The sequence below is a fragment of the Otolemur garnettii genome, unplaced genomic scaffold (assembly GCF_000181295.1).
Source record: "Otolemur garnettii isolate 467f Iridium unplaced genomic scaffold, OtoGar3 scaffold00002, whole genome shotgun sequence".
Classification (NCBI taxonomy): domain Eukaryota; kingdom Metazoa; phylum Chordata; class Mammalia; order Primates; family Galagidae; genus Otolemur; species Otolemur garnettii.
Window position 1 is genome coordinate 40549670 of NW_003852397.1, and position 25584 is coordinate 40575253.

The window sequence follows — 25584 nt, forward strand, 5'->3', positions numbered from 1 at the left end:
ATTGTTATTTAGCTGGCCCAGGCCAGGTTCGAACCTGCCAGCCTAGGTATATGTGACCAACACCATAACCACTGTGCTACAGGTGCCGAGCCAAGAATTTAGTTTTCATTTGAGGCTCTTTCTTCTAGAAACTCAAATTTGGTGGGATTCAGCAAAGTATCTTTGTCAATTAAGTTTGTCTTGTTGTAATCTTGGTATAAATTTAGATACACTGACCTCAGCTTCTGGCCCTGATTTTGACCTACTTCTGCTTGGCATTTCCCTATGCAGTTTTATTGCTCTATAATTAATATAAGTCTGGACATGGGTTAGCTGTTGTTATAAATTTTCAGTTACAAAATCTGTTACTCTCCCTGCAATAATAACCTCTAATTTGTTGTGTTAGAAGTTGATCTCATTTTTTTTAAAAAACTGTTGCATCTTAATTTATGGTGAAAATTCTCTTAAATTTATTTTTTAGAAGACATAGTTTTTAGAATTTTCCTTCTTAAAAATTACCAATGATTTATTTTTTTGTTTGGATCAGTTTCTGCACTCTCCCAAAATGGAGGCCTTTTCCTCTAAACTCAATCTCGTTCTCACCGTTCAAATGTAATACATGTAATGTATCTGTATTTGAGGTGTTTTTCTCCCCCTAAATTATCTTTTAAATCTTTGGTGTCTGATGCTCTGTAGGGAATGTGGTGAAGCTGTTCAAGCTACTTGTTCTGCAGTTGTCAGTGAAAGGCTCTGTAAACGAAAATGGGAAACTGGAAAGGGAAGCAGATCCTCAGTATAAATAAATATGATTCTTTATTCATATCTGAATGTCTTTTACTCAGAACTGTTTACCCAAGAAGTGACTCAAAGATTTTCTTTCCTTAACTTGAAGAATTTCTGAAAAGTCAAGACCATTTCAAATTTAGTGAACTTTTAAAAAAGTTATTTTAATGGAGATAATTAAAATATAGTAAAGATTACAGGGACAACAAAACTCAGATGATTAATTCTCCTCACTCTAGAGTAAAAAGCTTTCCTTTAATAACAAGGAAAGAATTATGCAAGAATTCTATGTTTTAGGTTATAGAAGTCTTTTCTATTTCTCTAGTAACCTCATGGGTTTTTGTTCTTTTTTATCTTAAGGTAATTTAGGACCAGGAAAAAGTCTGTCCCTCTTTAAAATCAGTCTTTCCTCTGTAGTTAATTGCTTGTTCAGTTTTTTTGTTTGTTTGTTTGATTGTTTTGCTTAGGCCATCAGACAGCACTACACTAATGCTCAGTCAGAATCACTACATAACCTTTATCATTAGTACATATGCTAACTAAACGTGTTTTTTTCCCCATACTTTTTTATTGATCTGTGATTTTTGTTTTTAATTATGATATGATGACACATAATTTTAAAATTTGTGTATATCTCTTCTATTTTAATCCATGTAATGAGTTGGCAAAGGCACCATTACCAATCACACACATACAGTTGTTATACAATTTTACATGTTTCTAAAGAGTTATTGAAAGACAATCCCAAATTATAACTTAGCCTGACTTAGGTAGTAAATAATTCAAAAGTTTAATTTGCCATTTCTTGACATCTTGACTTTTAAAAGCATAACCTTATAGATTGTCTATAAAATAAGAGAAATGTTAAATATTCTTTATTTGACATTACACATAAACCACACTAAAATGCCTTTCAATAAATAAAAGGCAGCATTTTAGTAGATCCAGGGAAATTAGACTGGCATAATAAAGATCAAAAGTACAAAGCAAACATTGCTACCTTCTCTCCAGCCCTCTCCTTTAACAGGCTAATGAACACCAATTAAAACAGTCTTGCTTGGTTCTGAGACAGTGAGGGGAGTTCCCTAGTATTTAAATATATTCACATAATCAGTTATATAAATCTTAATATGAAACCAATCTTCAACAGGCTTTCACATGGCAATTGACTACCTTTGTGAAAAGGTAAAATCACTAATTAAATCTGAACATATCTTTACAAATGGAAAACAGTGATAGCATTTACTAAACTGGAATCACTGTCAAAATCAAAAAAAACGATCTTATTTAACCACAAACCAGTCTTAGTTAAACCAGGACTGTCCAACAAAAATATTCTGTCACTCATTCATGATCTGAATTCTGGTAAATGAGACCAGTCAAATTATGGTACACATTAAAAAAAGCCATGAGATATTTCTCTTTTGTAATAAATAAGGCAATGGCCAACTATTACTCATTTGGAGCTGTTCTGAGATAAGCTATCAAGTCTGCCCTTTCTCCCGTCTTCTTACTGCCAGCGGAGATCATTTTTGTTTCAGGGATGTACTTCTTGGGATTCTCCAAATGCTCCATCAGTGTATCCTCTCCCCAGGTGATGCCTTTGTTCTTATTGGCATCTGTGTAAAAGAAACCAGCAGCCTGACCTGTCTTCCTCCCAAAGAGACCATGGAGACTTGGCCCAGTCTTGTGCTTGCCTCCTTTTTCCACAGTATGGCACTGGGCACACTTCTGAACAAAAATCTTCTTGCCTTTCTCAGTATCACCCATATTTAATTCTCTTTTTTGGTTGCTGACAGTACCAAAGTTCCAAGCTGGAAGCCAGACGTCCCGCTCTTTTCCCCATACTTTTATTCATGCTTTTTAAAGACATTGCTTATTCTTCTTCTGTTATGATTACTTTATTGAGCATATGTATTTTATTTTAAATTGACTTGTTTGCCAAAGTGAGGTTTATAAATAAGAGATTAAACTTAGCATGGTAAGCTGAAGAAACACATTTCATAGCTACCCAGCACTCACTATTTGGGTATATTTACAGCTTCTCTCAAGAGAGACACAACCATGTCAGGCTTAGCTAAGTGATTTTGCTCCAACATCAAGACTCATTTTTCATATTCTCCAGCTGTTCTGTAGGCTCTTGGTCTCCACATAAACAGGAAGGTTTCAGGTATTATTCCCAGGCAGAGATTTAAATACCACAAGTGTGTCTTATCTACCATTTAAAATATCTAGAAGTGATGAGATTATTAAGTAGCTGACTGTGGTCTGTGTAAAATAATTCTCTTAGTCTTTACCACTTGCTGCTTGTTAAGCTTTAAGTTTATTTCTTTGTTGGTTAATTTATTTTGCAATTTAGATTTCTGTCACCTTTTAGTTCACGTCTATAATGGTGGTGATCTGTTAATACAGCATGCATGTTATTGGTAAACTAAATCATTCTAATGAAATCTGTTATCAGAAACACCTATACCTGGTTTATAAATAACATAGCATGGATTTGACTTTATGTTAATTTAAAAAGTAAAAATATTTAAAAATTCAATAAAAGCATTAAACATCTTCCAAGATGTTGATTGATCGATCACCCTGTCCTCAGATGGATCCGTGGTGCCTTGATCCTTTCTTCCTAAACAGGAGACATTCTTTCTACCACAGTACAGTTATGTGGCTATCATGTTCCCTATTCAAGTGACCTTTCAGAGTATATCACCATCTGAAACTACCACCCATCCCTAAGGCGGCCTCTGGATATAATCACACTAACTTTTGTTTTGTTAGAGAGGTAAATTGCCCGGGCTGGTCTGTTAACTCCTCAGCTCAGGGGATCATTCCTTCTCAGCTTTCCAAAGTGTTAGGATTATAAATGTGAGCCTCTGTGCCTGGCCCATGCTGACTTTAAAGAACCTTTATACCCAGAGAATTTGTTAATGAAGCTATTCTCATACTTTGTTAGTAGCTGTCTAATGTCCTCAGGGACTAGGTGTGAATACTGGTGGAAAGAGTGACACTCCTAATGTGAAGCAGTAGTCTCCTCCCTTCTGTCTGCACATAGAAATAGCCATATCGGCTGGGCACAGTGGCTCCTAGCACTCTGGGTGGCCCAGGCCAGAGGATCCCTTGAGGTCAGGAGTTTAAGACCAGCCTGAACAAGAGTGAGAGACTCCATCTCTACTAAAAATAGCTGGGCATGGTGGTAGGCACCTGTAGACAGGAGGCTGAGGCAGAAAAATTGCTTGAGCCCAAGAGTTTGAGGTGGCTGTGAGCTAGGCTGAGGTGCAGTGGTTCACACCTGTAATCCTAGCATTTTGGAAGGCTGAGGCAGGATGGTCCCTTGAGCTGAGGAGGTAGAGACCAGCCTAGGCAACCCTGCTCTCTACCCCTCCCAAAAAGAAGAAGAAGAAGAAGAAGAAAACAAAAGTCAGCGTGATTATATCCAGGGGCCTCCCAAGTAATGGGTGGTAGTTCAAGAAGGTGGTGTATTCTGAAAGGTTACTTGAAAGGGTAATGTGATAGCCACATAACTGTATTAAGATAGACAAAAGTGTCTCCTAAGTTCCAGACCAGCCAGGGCAAGAGCAAAATCCTGTCTTTACCAAAAATAGAAAAAAAATAGCCAGCATGGTGGTATGTACCTATAGTACTAGCCGCTTGGGAGCTGGGGCAAGAGGATCACTTGAGCCCAGAAGTGTGAGGTTCTAGAGAGCTGTGATGATGCCACTGCACTCCACCCAGGGTGACAGAGCAAGATTGTTCCTCAAAAAAAAAAAAAAAAAAAAAAGGCACCGACCCCATATACCAGAGGTGGCGGGTTCAAACGCCGCCCTGGCCAAAAACTGCAAAAAAAAAGGAAATCCAAACTATATTTAGCTTGTAGCATTTATTGAAATAGTATAACCTGTGAATATTTTATATGCTATGTTGGTGGCTACTGTTCTTCTTGTGTGCCAGATAGGGGTGGCCCCATCAGCTCTCTCAAGGACTGTATAGCACTAACTTTGAAAGTGTGGCTGAGCATCGTGAGTGATGTTGTAGTTCGTGCCAATCTCTCCCAGTACATACCTTTTTAATGCCATAAACTTTTTCCCCAGGTAAACAGTTTCTTTTTTTAACTCAGTTTATAAAGTAAATTAACTTGGAAGTTCTGTGCTCTGTAAGTAGCGCTGCTAAAGCAGTGTCATGCACATAGCATAATAATCTCATTTTGGTGCTCTGAGCGTTTTTGTCTTGTGTATGAATGGCGAGGCCTTATATGAAAACCCAAGATCCACAGTATAGAGTTGTTTTATATTGTTCAGCTCTAAGCTGTTGCCCTGATCTTCACTGCATTTGTGCGTGACTTCTCTGAGTCATAGTGACATGCCCTTGCATGCATCTTTTTAGCAAACTCAATGGTGCCCCTTGTTAGACTCACCAATGTTAGGCAGTTGGTGAATACTGTGCAGGGTTATACCTTGCCATGTTTAAAAGGATGAAGTCAAAGGAGTTAAATTATACAGAAGCTAAATTATTCTTGAAGCTGTCAGGCAAACTGGAATCTTGACCCAGCTCTCTCCCCAACTGGCTGGTGACCTTAGATAAATCAGTGCTCACATTTGTGAATTGAAGACCTTACTTTTGACCCTGACCCTTACAGCATTATTGTAAGGGAGAAAAAATGGTATGTGTAGAGCTCTGTAAACACTTTGAAAGCTATAAGTATCATTCCATGTAATAATATTGAACTGAAGGCTTATATCAGCTATGTAAGGTGTGATGACCTTGCCTTTGAGATATCTAAAAAAGCACTTTCATTCCCTACATAAGATGTGTAGGTGGTTTCTCCATAGTTGTGTGAGCTTGGAATTTAGTATGTGGAATGTATCATACTTTCTGTAAGGAAAACTAATGGGAAGAATGAATTATAAGTTGAAACTGACTTAATGATTTGAATTAGCTTTAAATTCCTTTCTTTATACTAAAGAACTTAACTATTTAGGATTAACCTTTGTCATGTATAAAATGAATAAGTTGTCTTCTTTATTTTCAGCACCCATAATGCATAAACTGTATCCACTCATGCAACCCCATCTAGCTGAAGAACTCCCCAAGAAACTACCTTGTTTCAAGCCCAAGCCTTTACTCCTAGCCCTGTTTTTTTTTTCTCGCTCTTACCCCAGTTAAGCCTTAGGAATAAAGGACAACTTAAAATATGTCAGTATATTCTATTGGATAACAAGTTCCTGGAGCTTGACTGTGTCTGGTTAAGATGAGAGTGAATCTTAGCTATTTGACTTTTTTTTTGAGACACCCTCGTTAGAGTGCCATAGCATCATAGCATCATAGCTCACAGCAACCTCAAACTCCTCAGCTCAAGCAGTCCTCTTGCCTCAGCCTTCCAAATATCTGGGACTACAGGCACCCACCACAATGCCCGGCTATTTTTACATCTAGCTTCTTTGCTCAGGCTGGTCCTAAACTCCTGAGCGCAAGCAGTCCACCTGCTTCAGCTTCCCAGAGTATAGGGATTATAGGTGTGAGCCACCACATCCAACCCCTACCTGTTTGACTTCTGCTTCTGGCTATGAAGAAACAGCAGGAACCAGAGTTAACACTCCTACCTTAAGCAACTAGAAAACAGGCATTAGAAAACTGGCAGAAGAGATCCCTGAAAGATGAGAAACATATGAAGTGATTCCTACAGTTGCCTCAAGCTTACTGCCTCTCCAGGCTGCTGTATAGAGGGAGAAAGAAACCAGAGAGCCTAGTCGTCTCACTAAGTTGAGGAGACAGATAGGAGTTGGCTCACATGTATGGACCAGAAACTCAAAGAAGAGGGACTATATAGAGAAAGCTCTCGAGAGCTGAAAAGAGATCTCCGTGAGTCTTTGGTAAAGTTTGCATATAGTCATCAGAACATATTGCCTTTATTAATAGAAATAAATTAACTCTCAACTAAGACTGCCTTGAGTCTTTCCTAACAAAGTTTGTTTTGGGTTTTGGGTTGGAGGGGGTTCTAAGACAGGATCACTTGGGCTAGAGTACAGTGGCATCATCATAGCTCATGCAACCTCGAGTTCCTAGGCTCAAGTGATCCTTCTCCCTCAGCCTCTCAAGTAGCTAATTTTTCTATTTTTTTGTAGAGACAGAGTCTTGCTTTTGACCTCAAACAATCCTCCTTCTAGGCCTCCCAAAGTGCTAGGGTTACAAGTCTGAGCCACCCAGACAGTTTAAAAGCAAGCTTTGATAGGATCAAACTATTGAAAGGAATATAACATATTTCAAAACCCAACAATGTAAAATTCACAAGGTTCAACATTCAAAAGTATATTACCCTGCATTTCAGAAGCAAGAGAATAGAATTTATAACTAAATGAAAATAAATAAAAATAGAAAATCTAAAGTTAAATTTTCATTGATAAAAGGCAATCTTTCAGTTACTGACCATCATTGTAATTTTAAATTAACACAAGGTGGCCACACAGGCATGGGAAGAACACGCACATTCACACCAACGATGGCCCATGCAGGAACTGATTTTTTTCTCATACACCAATGGTGAATCAAATGATGTTATTCAAGGACCTGCTGTAATTCATACTGAGATTCAGCTTCCAGATCTTTCACTCAGTTTTCCAAGTATAAGTAGCATAGCAGACTGGTTATAATGATCAAGCAGAAGATAGGGTGGAAACATTTTTTTTTAACATCAAGAAGGAAATTCTTAAATGACTACACCATTTTCTTCTTAAATGTTCTCTAATCTAAGGTTCTTTAAATAGTTACAGAGGCAGTGGACGTTTTGCAATTTAAGTAGTCAAATAAGTGATAACATTATTTCCATGCTGTTATCCCATCCCTGAAACCTGTTTCCAGTGTGGATTTTCTATTTGTGGCCCTAGAGATGAAAATTAGGTCTGACTTCATATCTTAATTACGCATCCATGTGACTATAGTTAGGTTCTCAGCAGATACCATTTGATGGTTTCACTGTCCATGAAAATAAACACAGTGAGAAGAATCTTAGACCAAGGTCTGAGTAAGTCTTATTACCAAGGTGTGGAGACTGCACTTGGTGCTGTACCAGAGCCAAAGTAGATCCTTAGGCATCACCCAGGAGGCCTCTGGTCACTCTCAGAGTCATCACTGGCCTCAGGGGAAGAGAAATGTCCTATAAGTTGTTCCTGGGGAAACCATTAAATACTGACCTTTAAGAATTACTATCCAGCAACAGCTTGAGTGTACTTGACGCCACTGACTATATGCTTAAAATAATTAAAATAGTAAATTGTATGTTATATAAACATATATAATCAAAGTAATAATCACCATTTACTTTCTAAAAGCAGCTTCTTAGGGACAACAAAAAGCTTTCCCTAAAGGTTAAGAGAGGCAGGTTGGTTCAGAATGGGAAGGACAGGAAAGAAAAGTAGAGAAACAAGCCCTGTCTGCCACTGTCACTGAAATGAAATGAATCCAGAGGCGTTAACACCCAGATGGCAGTTAGGGTAAGTAATATTTGTTGACTTTTCCCCTGTTCTTTTGCCAGGTTTGGCAATAATAATGATAATGAATATGGTAACAGTAGCAACAGTGACAGCTGGCCATTTTTTGAGCCAAGCTTCTACTAGGAACTGTATTCAGTGCTACTCATTAGTTTTCTCATTTAATCTTCTCAGCCACCCTATAAAGTGAGCAGTAATATTATCTGCATTTTGCAAATAAGACAACAGGCTCAGAGAGTTTAAGTAACTTGTCCAGGTATGGATCAGAGCTGGGATTTACACTCAAGGAATTTGACTCCAGAACTTGAGCTCTTGCCAGCTGCCCCAACAGTGGTCTCTGTGTGTGAAACAGCTGGGATGCAGCTTCTGTAAATGGGCAGCACATTGGTACCTTCAGTCCATCACTCATTAGTTAAAATGAACATTTACCAAACTCTGATTTAGGCCCAGAGGCAGTGGAAGAAAGAGGAGTTAGTTTTTAAAAACAAACAAACAAAAAAACCTACTTGGGTCAAAGTCCCTGCTCTCTAAAGGAGTTTAAAGTCCAAGAGTCTAGCCAGGTGCGATGGCTCATGCCTGTAATCCTAGCACTTTGGGAGGCCAACGCTGGTGGATCACCTGAGCTCAAGAGTTCTAGACCAGACTGAGCAAGAGTGAGACCCCATCTCTCCTAAAAATAAGGAAAAATAACTAACTAGGCATAGTGTCTCACATGCCTATAGTTCCAGCTGCTCAGGAGGCTCAGCTAAAAGGATTGCTCAAACCCAGGAGTTTGAGGTTGCTATGAGCTATGACGCCACAGCACACTGTGTAGGGTAACAGAGTGAGACTCTGTCTCAAAAAAATAATAAAGTGCAAGAGTCTGACAGTAAGCAAATTACTTAAAACCAAAAGTTGGAGCCAGAACTTGTGCTCACTTTGAGGGCCAAGGTGACCAGTAACTGGAGCCCTCTGCCTGATAATGCCTGCTCTGCTGAGATGCTCTACGGTTAGAAACACACACATCATTGTGACTACGATATGAGGTGCTGAATCTGAGGGAACCCTGAAGGCTTTTATCAACATTTCTGTGGTAGGTGTTCTGGGCAGGATACTGCCACAATTGGATTTATTCAGCGGGTAGAGGTGTACAGGGTTGGGCATGATAGAGAAGTAGGTCAGCTCTTTGTAGGTCACTTGCTCCTCTTACATGGTGGGTCGTTAATAGCCAAGCATATCAGATACAGGAGGCAAATTCCACAACACATACTATCACCCTGCCATCTCCCCCCAGCAAAGGTGCCTTGTCTCCTTGAACCCTCTTAGTCAGAAGACCCTAGCACGCTCTACAAAGGGAGAATGGCAAGAAGGAAGAAAGCTCCGTCTGAGCAAGATCACAGAAGTTGGTTTAAGACACATTACTGTCAAACATGAAATTGTTCTTAACTGATCTGTTCATCACAAAAGTTCACTGTAACTCACATGCACAGTGTACACTCATGGTCTCCTCCAGGAACCTGGTTTTCAATTGTGAGCTTAGGATTGGCCAGCAGAGGGTAAGGTAGAAAAGCAGCTGTCTTTGCAGTTCTGAGTACCATAGAATCTTGTACATAGAAGCCAGGAGTAATATGTAAATGTTCCCTACATTTATTCTGTATAGCATCCAGGTTTTTTATCTGTTTAGTAATATGTCTGTTAATATTGATATCTGATGATTTCAACATTCCAGTATCTTATCCAAGATACTTCTGTAGTAGCACTCTGCAAGTCTCTCTGTGAAATGGTCCAGGAATAAACAGTCTTTTGAATTATATTTCATCTAGCCCCGTCTTTTTAACAGTATTCATTTGACAGACTTCCCCACACACAGACTATTCTCACAGGTTTCTAAGTGTAAAATAATTTTTATTTTCATTATTAGTCATTTTCAATTGGCCTATTAATAGCCATTGCAGTTGTTATTAGTTACTTTATTTTATAGCATCCTTCAGGTGCTCCCTTCAACAGACTTATTTTTAGTACCTAAATATGGAAGGAAATGTACTAAGCAGGGGTTGCTGTCACTGCCATTACTGTGGGACTGACTTCTCTAGCTGCTTATAATATAATGAAGAATGGGTGGGACATCTGGAAGTTCACTGGAGCTTAGAGAGGTGTCCATCAGTGGACTAATAGATGAACTCTGTGTGTGTACATGCATGTATATGAATATACACAGTGGAATATTATTATTTTGTTTAAATAAGGGCTTATTTCATTTATTTATTGTTGATATTTTTGGCCAGGGTTGGGTTTGAACCCGCCACCTCCAGTATATGGGGCCGGTGCCCTACTCCTTGAGCCACAGGCGCCACCCCACAGTAGAATATTATAACAGGCTCAAAAGTGTATGGACATGACACTAAGTTATAGGACCCAGATGGAAAGAAAACTATTGTATGCTATTGTTCGTATGTGGGATTTTTTTTTTTTTTTTTTTTTTTTTTAGCAAACTGCCAAATTACAGAGAGAGAGAAAATAAAATGGGTTACCAGGGTTGGAATAGTGGGAGAATAAATGGGGAGATGTAGGTCAAAGTATACAAGGCAAGAAATATGTAGGGGGTGGGGCCTGTGGCTCAAAGGAGTAGGGCGCCGGCCCCATATGCCAGAGGTGGCGGGTTCAAACCCAGCCCCTGCCAAAAACTGCAAAAAAAAAAATGAAAAAGAAAAATATGTAGGATGAGCAAGTAGAAATATCTGATGTACAGCAGGAGGCCTGTGGCTAATAATAATGTGTTCAGAATTTTTCCTAAATGAGTAGATTATAGCTTTTCTTGCCACAGGCTGGAGGGTACACAATTGAGGAGATTGAGTAACACTGTGAGATGATGGATAGGTTAATTTCTTTCACTGTAGTAAATATTTGATTATATATGTGTGTTATCTTTTAACATACGTTCTGTACCTTAAATATACAAAATAATTTTTTTTTAATTATTAATAAGACCAGAGCTACCTAAACAGTAAACATGAAAAGAAAGCAGATTAGAATTGTGGATATAGTGTTGGTGTTAACAACCAGCTGACCCTAAATTTAAAATAAAAGCAATAGTGTGTACATTTACGTTTATTTGAGGTTAAAGAGTCACTCTTAAGATATGTATTACCAGCTTAAGATTTAGAATTTTGTACTTTTTTGCTACTCAAATGTCTTAACCATGTGTAGCTAAAGAATCCAGCATTTTTCCTCTATACCAGCACAATTTATATTTTAGACAAACTCGTAAAAATCCTGTGATCCATAAGTAGTTCACACGGAATTGGTATGTTCTGTAGAATTACTCTTTTCTTCACCTATCAATAATGTGTAGTCCTCATTTAACAGTGTGGCAGATAGGTTCTTGGAAACTACAACCTTAAGTAAAACAATGTGTAAGGAGACCAGTTTACCATAGGTTAACTTACTGATATGAACTAGAGTTACATCTAGAAATAAGTCATATTTCTGGTCCCAAAAATATTGCCACACATCTAAAGACCAAACCACTTCTAATATTAAACATTGAAATAAATGTGAGCTATCCTTACATTTAAGAAAATTAATAAAAGGAAATAAGATAATTATTTATTCAATTGGGGGGGTATCAGTGAGTGATGGCAGTAATAGTGGTGGTGTATTAAATTAAGGAATAATTGTTTACAAAGCAAAAATTGTAAGGAGCACCCCTCTTACCATGCCATCCAAAAATAAACACTGACAAGCATATGGTGGGCTTGCTGAGCACTTTCCACGTACATTTGTATAGTTGTCATAGACTTTTATGAATTTTTACTTTACAATTATTTGTATCTGCTTATTCATTTATTTTCCAGCCTTGTTCTTCCACTTTAGCCTCACAAGTGGCCAGAGCCTATCCTAGCAGCTTAGGGTACAAGGTAGGAACCAGCTCTAGACAAAAGTCCATTCCATCTCAGGGCACATTCTCTCAGACTGGGCCAAGCTGGACATGCCAGTTCACCTATCATCCACATGTGTGGAACGTGGGAGGAAACCAGAGCACCCAGGGAAAACTCATACAGGCGTGGGGAGGATATGTAAATTAACACTGCGGCCCAAGCAGGAACTGATTTTTTTCCTCTCATAAACCAGTGTTGAACCAATTGATGTTATTTGAGAACATGCTGTAATTCATAGTGAGATTCAACTTCCGGGTCTTTCCCTCAACTTTCTAAATATAAGGAGCATAGCAGACTCATCTAAAACTTTTTCCAAAGGTGATGCCTCAGTTCTTTATTAGCAAGTCATTCTGTCATTGTATTTTTCTACCATCTTGTCCACAAACCAGGCTTCAGTGGTCTTCCTTGGAGTGTAAGGGGAGCTGACAAATTCCATTATTAAGTCAGTCTAGCTTTCTGTCTGTCCTGACATCAACACACTAGGTCAGCCTGTGTCTGCAAGAAGCATGTCAAAATGGCTGTCTGACTGCATTGCTCATTGTTATTCTCCAGGGCGATATCCCTTGAAGGTCATATTATTAGATTGTTTATCAAAAGCATATTAACAATAGTAGCTGATTGGGCAGTGCCTATGGCTCAAAAGGGTAAGGCACCAGCCCCATATGCCGGAGTTGGAGGGTTCAAACCCTGCCCCCGGCCAAAAAAAAAAAAAACAATAATAGCTGGGCAAAGGTTGGTTCCACCTAATGCGATATGTCCTCCAAAATCACTATTAAGCTTGACACCCTAACAAAACCTAGTTGTCTAAACATTTCACCATGACTTCAAGCTATTCTCCAACTTGCCATGTGTGATCTGCACTTCACTCTCAGACCTTAAAAGTACATTGCTTAATATCTTTTTTTCTGTAGGGTGAAAGCTCAGATAAATGCAAGTATGCAAACTATTTTACTTTATTATTGCTCCTTCCCTGCCCTCCTCTGCACCTCAGTTTATAAACCTAAGCAAATACATGTGCACAGACATATCTCTGGGGGTATACACATACCTTTTCAGCTTGATCCCTGAGTCTCAGACCTATATAAAAGCAGGTCAACTAAATGAGTTCAGAAGATGATACTTAAACTATCCTAAAATCAGTCTCCAAGAAAAGGTTCAGAATACCAGCTTATCAGCAGATTTTCCCTAAAATAGACTCTCTTCTTGGTTTACTTATAGCATTTCATCCTTAATCTGACTTGTGGTAAATTGAAGGAAATTGGGAGAGATTAACATTTGCCAACTTCTTGAATATGGCATTGTTTCTGAGCATTCGCCTTTTGGAGATCGTCCATCCAGGATAAGCGTATTAGTTTCAACTCTGCCTGTTTTGACTCTTCTTTTCCCTAAAATCTGCTCATCTAAATACTATTCATTAACCAATACAAGGGCTAAAGTCAAATTTTAGGCTCAGCACACATAGCTCAGTGGGTAGGGTGCCAGACACATTTGCCAAGGCAGGCAGGTTCAAACTTGGCCTGAGCCTGCTAAACAACAGTGACAACTGCAACCAAAAAAAATAGCCAGGTGTTATGGCAAGTGCCTGTAGTCCCAGCTGCTTGGGAGGCTGAGGCAAGAGAATTGCTTAAGCCCAAGAGTTGGAGGTTGCTGTGAACTGTGACACCACAGCAACCGTGTTTACCGAGGGTGACATAGTAAGACACTGTCTCAAAAAAAAAATTTGGGTCGGTGCCTGTGGCTCAAGCGGCTAAGGCACCAGCCACATACACCTGAGTTGGCGGGTTCGAATCCAACCCAGGCCCACCAAACAACAATAGCATCTCAGGGCACAACCAAAAAATAGCCGGGCATTGTGGCGGGCACCTGTAGTCCCAGCTAGTTGGGAGGCAGAGGCAGGAGAATCGCTTGAGCCCTTGATTTGGAGGTTGCTATGAGTGGTGATGCCACAGCACTCTACCCAGGGTGACAGCTTGAGGCTCTGTCTCAAAAAAAAAAAAAAAAAATTTATAGACGCCTTTAGTCTCATGATAAGTTATTATCATTTACTAAGAAATTCTAATGAGATCAGTCAAATAAGTCACTGGGAAGTCTTAACACAAACACAAAGAAATGATTTGCTGGCTCGGCACCTGTGGTTCAAGTGGCTAAGGCGCCAGCCACATACACCTAAGGTAGCGGGTTCGAATCCAGTCTGAGCCCCCCAAACAACAATGACGGCTGCAATCAAAAAATAGCCAGGCATTGTGGCCAGTGCTTGTGGTCCCAGCTACTTGGGAGGTGGAGGCAGGAGACTCGCTTGAGCCCAGGAGTTGGAGGTTGCTGTAAGCTGTGACGTCAGGGCTCTCTACCCAGGGGGACAGCTTGAGGCTCTGTCTCAAAAAAAAAAAAAAAAAAAGAAGTGATTTGCTTATAGATATGGGCTGAACATATTGCAACTCTGTGGGCTTTAGTTTTGATAGATTAAAAGTAACCAGCTAACAAAATTAAGCACTATAAAGTTTTATTCTGTTGTTATCCCTAGAGAAACAATTATTCATTTTTATTTTGGTTATAATTTGATTATAAATTGAAAGTTGGCTTCTTAGTACAACCATGTTCCTTTTAAGGAATCCAAGAGCATTTGATTAAGCCGTAAACATCACTCCCCAGGGCAAACAATCTCAAAGAAGCTTTGGTCATGGAAGGCATTAAACATCATAGTTTTTCAGCCCTGTAATCAACCTTAACCATGACCTGTCAAACACACACACATATACTACCTACCAACTAGAGTACCTGGGGGCCCTTTTGTGTCAGAAAGATGTACTAGAGACTTGAACTTAATACAAGTGAGAGTTAGAGTTAAATTACTCAGCTAATTTTCACTTCTAATTTTAACCAAAATTTAAAAACTTGCCTCCAGAAATAAAAGATAGTCATGTTTAATACCAGCAGCCATGAGCAGTCCTTCCTTCCTTTCCTTCCCTTCCCTTCTTACCTTCCTTCCCCTCCTCTCCCCCCATACTCCCTCCCTCCTTCCTTTTCTTCCTTTTCTCCCTCCTGCCCTCCCTCCCCCCTTCCTCTTTTCCTCCCTCCTTCCCTTCCTTCCTTCCCTCCCTTCATTCTTTCTCATACAATGTTGAGTTAAGGTCACCTTCATCTGTTTGTCTCTCCAGTAAATTTTTTTTTTTTTGAGATAGAGTCTCTGTGTGTCACCCTCAGTAGAGTGCTGTGACATCAAAGCTCACAAAGCAACCTCAAACTCTTAGGCTCAAGTGATTCTCTTGCCTCAGCCTCCCAAGTAGCTGGGACTACAGGTGCCTGCCACAACACCTGGCTATTATTTTGTTGTAGTTGTCATTGTTGTTTGGCAGGCCCAGGCTGGGTTCAAACCCACCAGGTCCAGTGTATGTAGCTGGCTCTCTAGCTGCTGAGCTACAAACACTGAGCCACTCTCCAGTAATTTTAAAGTCTGTTAAAATATTTAACACAAATTGACACTACAGCAACTTGATGTCATGTACATTAAAAATAACCTCTCAAGTTAAATGCTGGCGTTTAATTCTTTTGTTTTAAATATATTTGTATGTATTATCGTGTTTTTTGTTTGGGGGTTTTTTTGGGTTTTTTATTTTTATTTATTTATTTATTTTTTGAGACAGAGCTTCAAGCTGTCCCCCTGGGTAGAGTGCTGTGACATCACCGTTTAATTCTTTTGTTTTAAATATATTTGTATGTATTATCGTGTTTTTTGTTTGGGGGTTTTTTTGGGTTTTTTATTTTTATTTATTTATTTATTTTTTGAGACAGAGCTTCAAGCTGTCCCCCTGGGTAGAGTGCTGTGACATCACAGTTCACAGCAACCTCCAACTCCTGGGCTCAAGCGAGTCTCCTGCCTCAGCCTCCCAAGTAGCTGGGACTACAGGGGCCTGCCACAACGCTGGGCTATTTTTTGCTTGCAGCCATCATTGTTATTCAGCGGCCCGGGCTGGATTCAGCCTGCCACCTTAGGTGTATATGGCTGGCGCCTTAGCCACTTGAGCCACAGGCACCGAGCCTGTTTGTCTGTTTTGAGACAAGGTCTCACTCTGTTGCCTGGGCTAGAGTGCAATAGCATCTTCACAGCTCTCTGCAGCCTCAAGCTCCTGGGCTCATGCAGTCCTCCTGCCTCAGCCTCTCAATTAGCTGAAACTACAGGTGAGCACCACCACACCTGGCTAACTTGTTTTTATTTTTTGTAGAGACAGGGTCTGGCTATGGCTGTTTTGCCCAAACTAATTTCAAATTCCTGACCTCAAGCAATCCTCTTGCCTTGGCCTCCGAAAGTGCTGGGATTTCAGGCAGGAGCAACTGTGTCGAACCTTTGTTATCTTTACAGAAATAGTTCTCCAATATTACTTTGATTTATTTCTGATTTTTTATCATCATCCTAGACTGAGTAAGTTAAATATATAAAAACCCTGTAGGTACATGTTGGACCTCATTTGCAAGTAAAAACATAATGGCTGTGCTCGTTTAGAGGCCAAGAAGCTGTTCAGTATCAGTCTGAGAGGTAGAGAGAGGCACCGCACCCTCTGTATCTGTTCATTAATACAGAGCTGGAAGTATTTCCAGGTATGCTCAACAGGCCATGTTGTTTTCTTTACTGTTTTTCTCTTTGAAGTATTTAACTTTGTTTTATGTGGATTACATCTTTTGAAGAATTCAATAAATTTCAAATTGATAATTTAAGTATATAAGGAGGAAGCCTCATTTTATAAATGAAATATTGGCAAAATGATAAAAGTTTAAAGGGCATTCATTCTATCAGTATTATTTACCACAAGCAGTTATAGAAGTGTATATTTTCCATAAGGCCGTATTTTTTGTTTGTTTTTCCTAGACTTAAGTTAAGACAATACAGCATGTGGGAAGGCCAAAAAATTTGCTTTTATAACTTCTGACAAAATGGAACAAAACTTAGAGGTTTAGAGGGTTGCAAAATATATTTTTTAAATCATTCCTAAGAACAACCACTGTGTTTGTGTATGAAGAATGGTTATTTAAATATGGAAAACATTATAGGTACAAATGATACCTAATTTGCAAGTGAAAATATAATTATTCATGCAAATGTGAATGCATTCTTATTTAGGGACAGTGAGTCTGTTAATTGCCTCTTTTTTTTCTTCTCCTGTCCCCCATTTCACTCCCAAAATACGGCCCTAGACATAATCATAATCACTATGCAAATCTAGTCAGGATATTTACAGTGGAAACAAGGGTAAACCAATTACAGAAAAATAGGTGAGCTGTTTTAAGCATTCATAACTATTTTAGAATTTAAATATAGCTGTTTAATTTAGTGCTTTTTACCATATTCATGTTTTAACACCCAAATTCAGCCTCCAATAAATACTTGAAATGAGGCATTGCATTTGGGAGCCTGTGACTGTGCCTACCACACAAGCATTTAAAAACCAGGTCCCAGTGTAGAGTAAACAGTGCAGAATTGAGTTGCCTTTGAGTTTCTTTAATTCTGTGGTTTGACCAGTCTTGATAAATACACTGTAGTGGTGAGTCAAGCACCCTACAGGTGAGAGTCATCCACAGGATAGAAAGCAAAGTCCTTCCTAGGTCTCTATAACCCATTTTTTATCTTTAAAGATGTATCTGGGGCTTGGTGCCTGTGGCTCAAGTGGCTAAGGCGCCAGCCACATGTACACCTAAGGTGGCGGGTTGGAATCCAGCCCGGGCCCACCAAACAACAATGACAGCTGCAACCAAAAAATATTTGGGCATTGTGGCAGGCGCCTGTGGTCCCAGCTACTTGGGAGGCTGAGGCAAGACAATCACTTAAGTTGGAGGTTGCTGTGAGCTATGATGCCATGGCACTCTACCCAGGGGGATAGCTTGAGGCTCTGTCTCCAAAAAAAATGATGTATCTGATAGAAAGAATAAAGTTACTATGATACATGTACAAATGTTAAAATGTCATTTTAAAAACTGGAACATCAATGGGGGTCAAATTTCCACAAAGAATGATTTGCACCACTAGTGACCTAAGATGTAATAATCAAAATCAGGTGTATGAGCTGGGCGCAGTGGCACATGCCTGTAATATTAGCACTCTGGGAGGCCAAGGCAGGTAGATTGCCTGAACTCAGGAGTTTGAGAACAGCCTGAGCAAGAGCAAGACACCATCTCTACTAGAAATAGAAAAACTAGCTGGGGAAGGTGGCACACTCCTGTACTCCTAGTTACGCGGGAGGCTGATACAAGAGGATTGCTCAAGCCCAAGAGTTTGCAGTTGCTGTGAGCTATGATGTTTTCTAGTCAGGGTTAAAGTAGATTTTAAACCTTTGAGTGGAGCCTACTTCTCCATAGACATAACTCCCTAGGATGAAAATCCCAACCTTCTGCTTGGGGGAAAAAAAAAATCAGGTGTGTGAGAAGGGCAAGGAAGGGTACTTCACAATGGCAAAGTGGATGGGGGTTTCAGGTATGTGACTTGAAGAACCCAGGTTTTTTTGTCAAAAAACTAAACTACACACATGCATATGCTCTTTTGTTTCCATTATTTTGTGTTTGTTTTATTTTAAATGTGGCTTCTCTTTATAATTCTTTGAAAATGTACATTCCCCTGGAAAAGATGGCACATTAGGTGACTATCACATTACACTGTGAATTAAGGTGTATGAACGTATTGTTGAAACTGCCAGGGGGTCTAGGTCCAGGTGCAACAGGGATTGCCAAGGAAGAAAGGAATTATTAGTGCCACACACATCTTGAAAAAATAGGAAAAGCTTCTTCGAATCCATCTCTACCTGACTCAGGGGGATGATAGACTTTTTAAGGAGGGCCACCTGCCTTGGGGCAGTTGAAGGAAGGCCAGGAGTCCTAGCACTGGAAAGTCTGCCCTGGGGCCTTCAGAATCTCATCTGGTTTGTCTTGTCTTGTAGAATATCCCTCATTTCAGGCTAGGTTTGGTGGCTCTCAGCTATAATCCCAGCACTTTGGGAGGATCACTTGAGGACAGGAGTTCAAGTCCATCATTGCTAGAAACTGACTAAAAGGGTCAAGTAGTTAAAAACATATAGGGGTTTGTGGAGCTGGCTACAAACATTTTCTTCCCAAATGGGAAGGGAGAGAAGCAATGAGATACAAGCTGTATTTCTACTACTCTAAAAAGTTACTATACTCTTTTGTTTCTTTTGTTTCTAAAGTCATTTAGAGAGAGGCCCAACTTGAAATCACTTTGTTCTCATCAAGAGTGAGAAGCTTGGAGAGTTTTGTTGTATGTACTTATCCCAAAATAGGCCTGGCATTTTTTTCAAGTGAAAGGGGTTTGCATCTGGACTGGATGGGGAGTGTTAAAGTAAGAAAGGTCAGCAGATTACTGTGACCAGTGCAACCCTGCTTGTTAGTAGTGATCAAAGACCTACTTAGCAAAGCAGCGGGAAGCAGAAGGTTGGGATTCCACCCTAGGGACCCAATCTGTCTATGAAGTAGACTCCACTCAGAGGTCTAAAATCTGCTTTAACCCTGATTAGAAAAATTTCACACTAAGTTTCTTTTTATTTTGCCCTTCTCACATATGGGACAAGATTATTCTAATAATTTAGCATTATGTTAAAGGAGGGAGAGTGTTCACAGATCCCTTTCAGCACCTCACTTCTTTTCTCTTCTCCTGTCTGTGCTTTTAGAGCTTACCTAATGAGATCTGTGGTTTCTGTTTTCTTCCCCAGAGGTTGGTTTCCCCAGGGAAGACTACAGTGACAATGTAGTCTGATGAATTGTTGTCCAGAGTTTTGAGGGGAGTTGTTGCCTGTAAGGTTATTAAGATAGAAACCACATTGTACTAATGTACAGGCCAGCACCTCATGCTTCCTGAGCATGAAGTTTTTTGCCATGTCTTTCCTTTTTTTTTTTTTGAGCAATGATATCACTGTATTAGTCTTCTTTCACGTTAATAGGTTTGATTCTTTTGAAAACTCTTATATTTCCTCCAGAAACAATGAGAACTAAGGAGGAAGACAAAACATTGGGACTGTCTCTATCGAAGATAATAATATGATAATAATGTTGAAAAATGTAGGTAAAAAGCATCTGGGACATCAAATTATTGTCAAAAATGCATCTTTGTGTATAGTTGGCCTTGCCATTGAGAATCTCACCGTGGGTGGGGTTGATTAAAAGGTTTTTAAAGGGGGAAGTTGTATAATCAAGGTGATATACCAGGGTCATTTTGGTGGCCCCGGTAAGAGATAACAGATGCAATGATGAGAAAGAGGAGGGGGCTCGGCGCCTGTGGCTCAACCGGCTGGGGCGCCAGCCACGTATACCTAGGGTGGCGGGTTCGAATCCCCGGCCCGGACCCGCCAAGCAACAATGACGGCTGCAAACAGAAGGGTGGCCGGGCGTTGTGGCGGGCGCCTGTGGTCCCAGCTGCTTGGGAGGCGGAGGCAGGAGACTCGCTTGAGCCCAGGAGTTGGAGGTTGCTGTGAGCTGTGATGCCACGGCGCTCTACCCAGGGGGACAGCTTGGGGCTCTGTCTCAAGAAAAAAAAAAAAAAGAAAGAGGAGGGGAAAGGCCAAAAATTTGAGACTCAAAATCCCCAGGACTTAGTTTGCTAACCACTACAGCAGCATCACTAGTGACTGTGTCCCACTCTCAAGAACGTAAACCTGACTGTGACTGGTCTCTCACAGATTTCCAGGCCAGTCTTAGAGAGGTAGAAAGATGTATTCCAGGACCAATGAATGTTACTTGGTCAGTTCCTGGTTCAGTTAACTCTCCTGTCACCCCATGAAGCCACCCCCATTTCTGATAACAGAAAAATAGAAACCAAGCTTTGCAATACACCACTTGTGATACATTAGGATTTGTTTGAATGTGGTTCTTTCCCTGTAACAGGGAGGTACAGTAGGAGTTTGAATCCTAGAGATAGAACTGCCCCCCTTGGCTGAGGCAGGAGTAGGGTAGAAGCAGTAGGTATATAGACAGTTTGGTTTGGTGGTAGAACTTGTTGCCCAAGGAGCTAAAAGGACAGTTGGTTCCAGCTCAGGCAAGATGTCAGTAAAACAGGAAACTGCTGAATATAGGCTAGGAATTGAAACCTATAGGAACTGGAAAAAGTTTTCTGGGAAGCTTGAAGACAAAGAGGTCATAGGAAATGGATCATATTGTCTACTTTAGACTCACAGCAGAGATATCTAAACTTAAACCCCCAAAGTGAGACTAGGCCTCCCCAGATGCTACAACCTCAAGTCAGTGACTTGGAGAGTCACTGATCCTATTGATAGAAATATTATTTACCAGGGGTGCCCAACCTATGGCCCGCCAGTTACAAGCTGGTTTTGTGAGGACTGTTTTTTGCTTACCTTGCTGCAGATATCATAAAAAGTATGCATGGATCTTTTTTTTTCTAATCAGCTTTCGTTAATGTTTGTGTATTTAATGTGTGGCCCAAAACGACTGTTACTCTTTAAAGTGCAGCCGAAAAGTAAAAAGGTTGGACACCTTGATTTAGGCCCACACATAAAGAAAGACTAGTCAAGGAACATGCCACCACCCACAAACTAAATTCATCTCGATCAATGAATCTGACTATTCAATTCACTTATTTAAACAGGTACTTACTGTAGACCATCTGTAGTGTCCTAGACATACTGCTTGGTTTTGTGGTACAAGAGTGAAAGAGAGACATTACTACCCTCTTAACACAGAGGGTTACTAGAGGTAATATTGGTTCTGCCTTCCACAGAAGATTCAGTAACATCCTCTGGCAGGAGAGAATCAGAGCAAGGCCTCTGCCCAAACCTTCGGTGGACGGACAGTCATTTGTCAGCACAGACAACATCTGTGTGACTCACTAGGCTTCCTTGACCATGGATTTCCAGAAGTGAAAGGGAACAGAATGTGCTAATAAACTGAAACTACTGAGGCGCTTGTCTGGCTCTGGCTCTGAGCCAGGTTATGTGTTTGTCTGGGCTCCAGTTCAGATTCCCACGTGGGTGGAGGCTGTGGATATGTGTGGTGACATCTAAGGCATGACACTGTGTTCACGCCCACTCTCACAACCCTCTCTCGTCCCACTGAGCCACTGAAGATGAACACAAACAGGAAAGACTTGGCGGGGGCTGGGGGGTGAGTTGACATATTAGAGTACTGGTTTCTGATGGAAAAATTTGTTTTATTTGAAGAAAAGGTGTGCATTACAAACAAGACTCATTAGATTACTGTTGTCATTTTTTAACTTCAGTCAGTGCCAGAAGTAGAGAGAAGAGAGGATCAAGAGAATCTGTCTCACATAGCTAGAGACCCTGAGAAGAATACTCCAATTAAAGAGAATTTAACTACTACTGGTGAGGATGTGGAGAATTGGAAGCTTCAGAGATTGCTAGTGGAAATATAAAAAGATACATCTGCTTTGGACAGATTTTTCACAATTTGTTACATGGTTAAAAAAGAGTTCCCATGAGACTAAGCAATTCCACAACCAGATACATAACAAAGAGAAAGGAAACTATGTGGTGTCCACACAAATCATACATGAATGTTCCTTATGGCACAATAGCCAAAAAGTGAAAACAACTCACCAATGAATGTATAAATATGTTTTATATTCATATAATAGAAAATTACATGAAAATCCAAAGGAATGAAGTACTGGTACAAGCTGCAACATGAATGAACCTTGAAATTACTAAGCTTTGTGAAAGAAACCAATCACAAAAGGCAACATGTTATGATTCCATTTGTGCGAAATTTCCAGCATAGACAAATCTTTAGAGACAGGAGTAAATTAGTCAATACCCAGACCTAGGACTGGAGGATCTTGGGAGACTGCTAGTGGGTATAGGATTTGTTTTAAGGGTGATGAAAATGCTCTAGAACAGATTGTGGTAGTGGTTCTACAACCTCTGTGAATATGCTGAAAACCATTCACAGTTCAAATGACTGAATCGTATGGTATGTGAATTATGTCTCAATAAAGCTGTTTTTAAAAATCTACCTTCGTGGTTCAGTGCCTATAGCTCAGTGAGTAGGGGCACTGGCCACATACACCGAAGCTGGTGGGTTGGAGCCCTACCCAGGCCTGCTAAACAACAACAGGCTTGGCGCCTGTGGCTCAAGTGGCTAAGGCGCCAGCCACATACACCTGAGCTGGCGGGTTCAAATCCAGCCAGGGCCTACCAAACAGGAATTGATGGCTGCAACCAAAAAAATAGCCAGGTGTTGTGGCAGGCACCTGTGGTCCCAGCTACTTGGGAGGCTGAGGCAAGAGAATCACTTAAGCCCAGGAGTGAGAGGTTGCTGTGAGCTGTGATGCCAGGGCACTCTACCAAGGGGGACCGCTTGAGGCTCTGTCTCAAAAAAATAATAATAATAAACAAACAAACAACAATGACAACTGCAACAACAAGAAAAATATAGCTGAGCATTGTGACAGGTGCCTGTAGTCCCAGCTACTCAGGAGGCTGAGGCAAGAGAATCGCCTGAGCCCAAGAGTTTGAGGTTGCTATGTGCTATGATGTCACCGCACTCTACCAAGGGAGACTGTCTCAAAAAAAAAAAAAAGAGAAAAATCTAGCTTCCAGCATGATGGTATTTGCCTGTTTCGTGGACTACTTGCTGCAGCTGTAGCTTTTGCAGTAGTATTTGGGGAACTCTTAAGTCCTGTATTGTAAGGACATTTTCTGAGAGTTCATTAGGAATCATTGCTTAATCAGGACTAGAATTGCAATCTGATCTTCTCAGTAGGAATGTACCATCTATGCTGTTCTTTAGATGAGTCTATTCTAACAGAACACTTTATATTTTCAAATACATTGATTTAATGTACGTAGCGCTTCTGTGTAGACTTAAAGGATGCTTTTACATTTTTTAAAATATTTTATCACGTGTATACTTGATATAGCCTGTGTATTTTTACTATTTATCAAACAGTCTCAACTCAAGGGTTGTTAATTTAGGATGGCTTTAATTTTCTGCAGTTACTATCTTAGACTATGTTTTATTGAATCTTGCTTTTCTATCCCATAACAGTATCTAGCAGATTTTATAGCACTAAGGTCATTTTTTAGTTATAAGGTCAGTCTGGTCCATTTTAAAATTCCCATCTTACATCTGATTTAAATTTAACTTCCTCTTTTATTCCCTCAGTGTGGGTGAAACACGAACTGGTTTTCAGATGCCTCCTTCCTCTTCCTATTCAAGCCCTAACTCTTTAGGGGTGGGAAGTAGGTAATGGGTGAGATCAGTGTCCCTTTACCTAATTTTCCATGGCTGCCATCCTCCCTGCATCTTTGGCAAACCCAGTTTTGTCATCTGTGCCCTTTGAGTGATGGATGTCAAAATACTGCTTCGGCTTGGCACCTGTGACTCAAGTGGGTAAGGCACCAGCCACATACACCTAAGGTGGCAGATTCAAATCCAGCCCGGGCCTGCCAAACAACAACGACGGCTGCAACCAAAAAATAGCTGGGCATTGTGGCGGGCACCTGAGGTCCCAGCTACTTGGGAGGCAAAGGCAGGAGACTCGCTTGAGCCCAGGAGTTGGAGGTTGCTGTGAGCTGTGATGCCACGGCACTCTACCCGAGGGACAGCTTGAGGCTCTGTCTCAAAAAAATAAAATAAAATACTGCTTCACATTGGGTAGAGAGCTCACTGCCCAGTTCTCTGACATTGAAGACCCAGCCCTTACTCAGCCAGCTGGGGGAGGGGAATGGCATGTACATATATACTACTGTGAGTTTATGATACATTTTCTTGATGTAAAGAATATGTAGTACATAATTTACAAGTAGTAATAAAATATATAATACTTTTTAATGCAAATTTCATGTAGCCTATTGATTCTTCCAAAAGACTTTCATTAATTTTTGCCAAACTCTTTTCTCTGTATTTATCCTCTGGTTTCAGCTGACAAATGAGTATAGTTGGGGGTTTTTTGGTTGGTTTGGTTTTTTTTGTTATTGCTGTTGTTTGTTTGAGTCAGAGACCTAGTCACCCTGGGTTGAGTGTCATGGCAGCATACCTCACGGCTACCTCAAATCCTGGGTTCACACAGTCCTCTCTCTAGCCTCAGCCTCCCAGGTAGCTAGAACTACAGGCACCCACTACAACACCCCACCAGTTTTTCTACTTTTAGTACAGATGGAATTTTGCTCATACTCAGGCTGATCTTGAACTTCTTAAGCTCAAGCAATCCACCTGTCTCAGCCTACCAAAGTGCTACGATTATAGACGTAAGCCACCGTACCTGGCCCAAATGAGTATAGTTTTAACATGAATGTTGGGTGATACTTTCATTTAAGCAGTAAAAGTGAAATAAAGAAAGATGTTGAAACTTGAGTTGTGGCTCAGCGCCTGTGGCTCAAGCGGCTAAGATGCCAGCCACCTACACCTGAGCTGGCAGGTTTGAATCCAGTCCAGGCCTGCCAAACAATGATGGCTGC

At 40.4% G+C, this 25584-nt stretch overlaps 1 protein-coding gene and 1 pseudogene across 2 annotated transcripts in view; one reads left to right on the plus strand and one right to left on the minus strand.

The window, feature by feature from the left end:
* The window catches only part of LOC100944131 (ubiquitin-conjugating enzyme E2 E2), a 385813-nt gene that overhangs the window by 347697 nt on the left and 12532 nt on the right, over nucleotides 1-25584 (plus strand). The window lies entirely within an intron of this gene.
* LOC100953080 lies at nucleotides 2215-2690 on the minus strand (annotated as a pseudogene).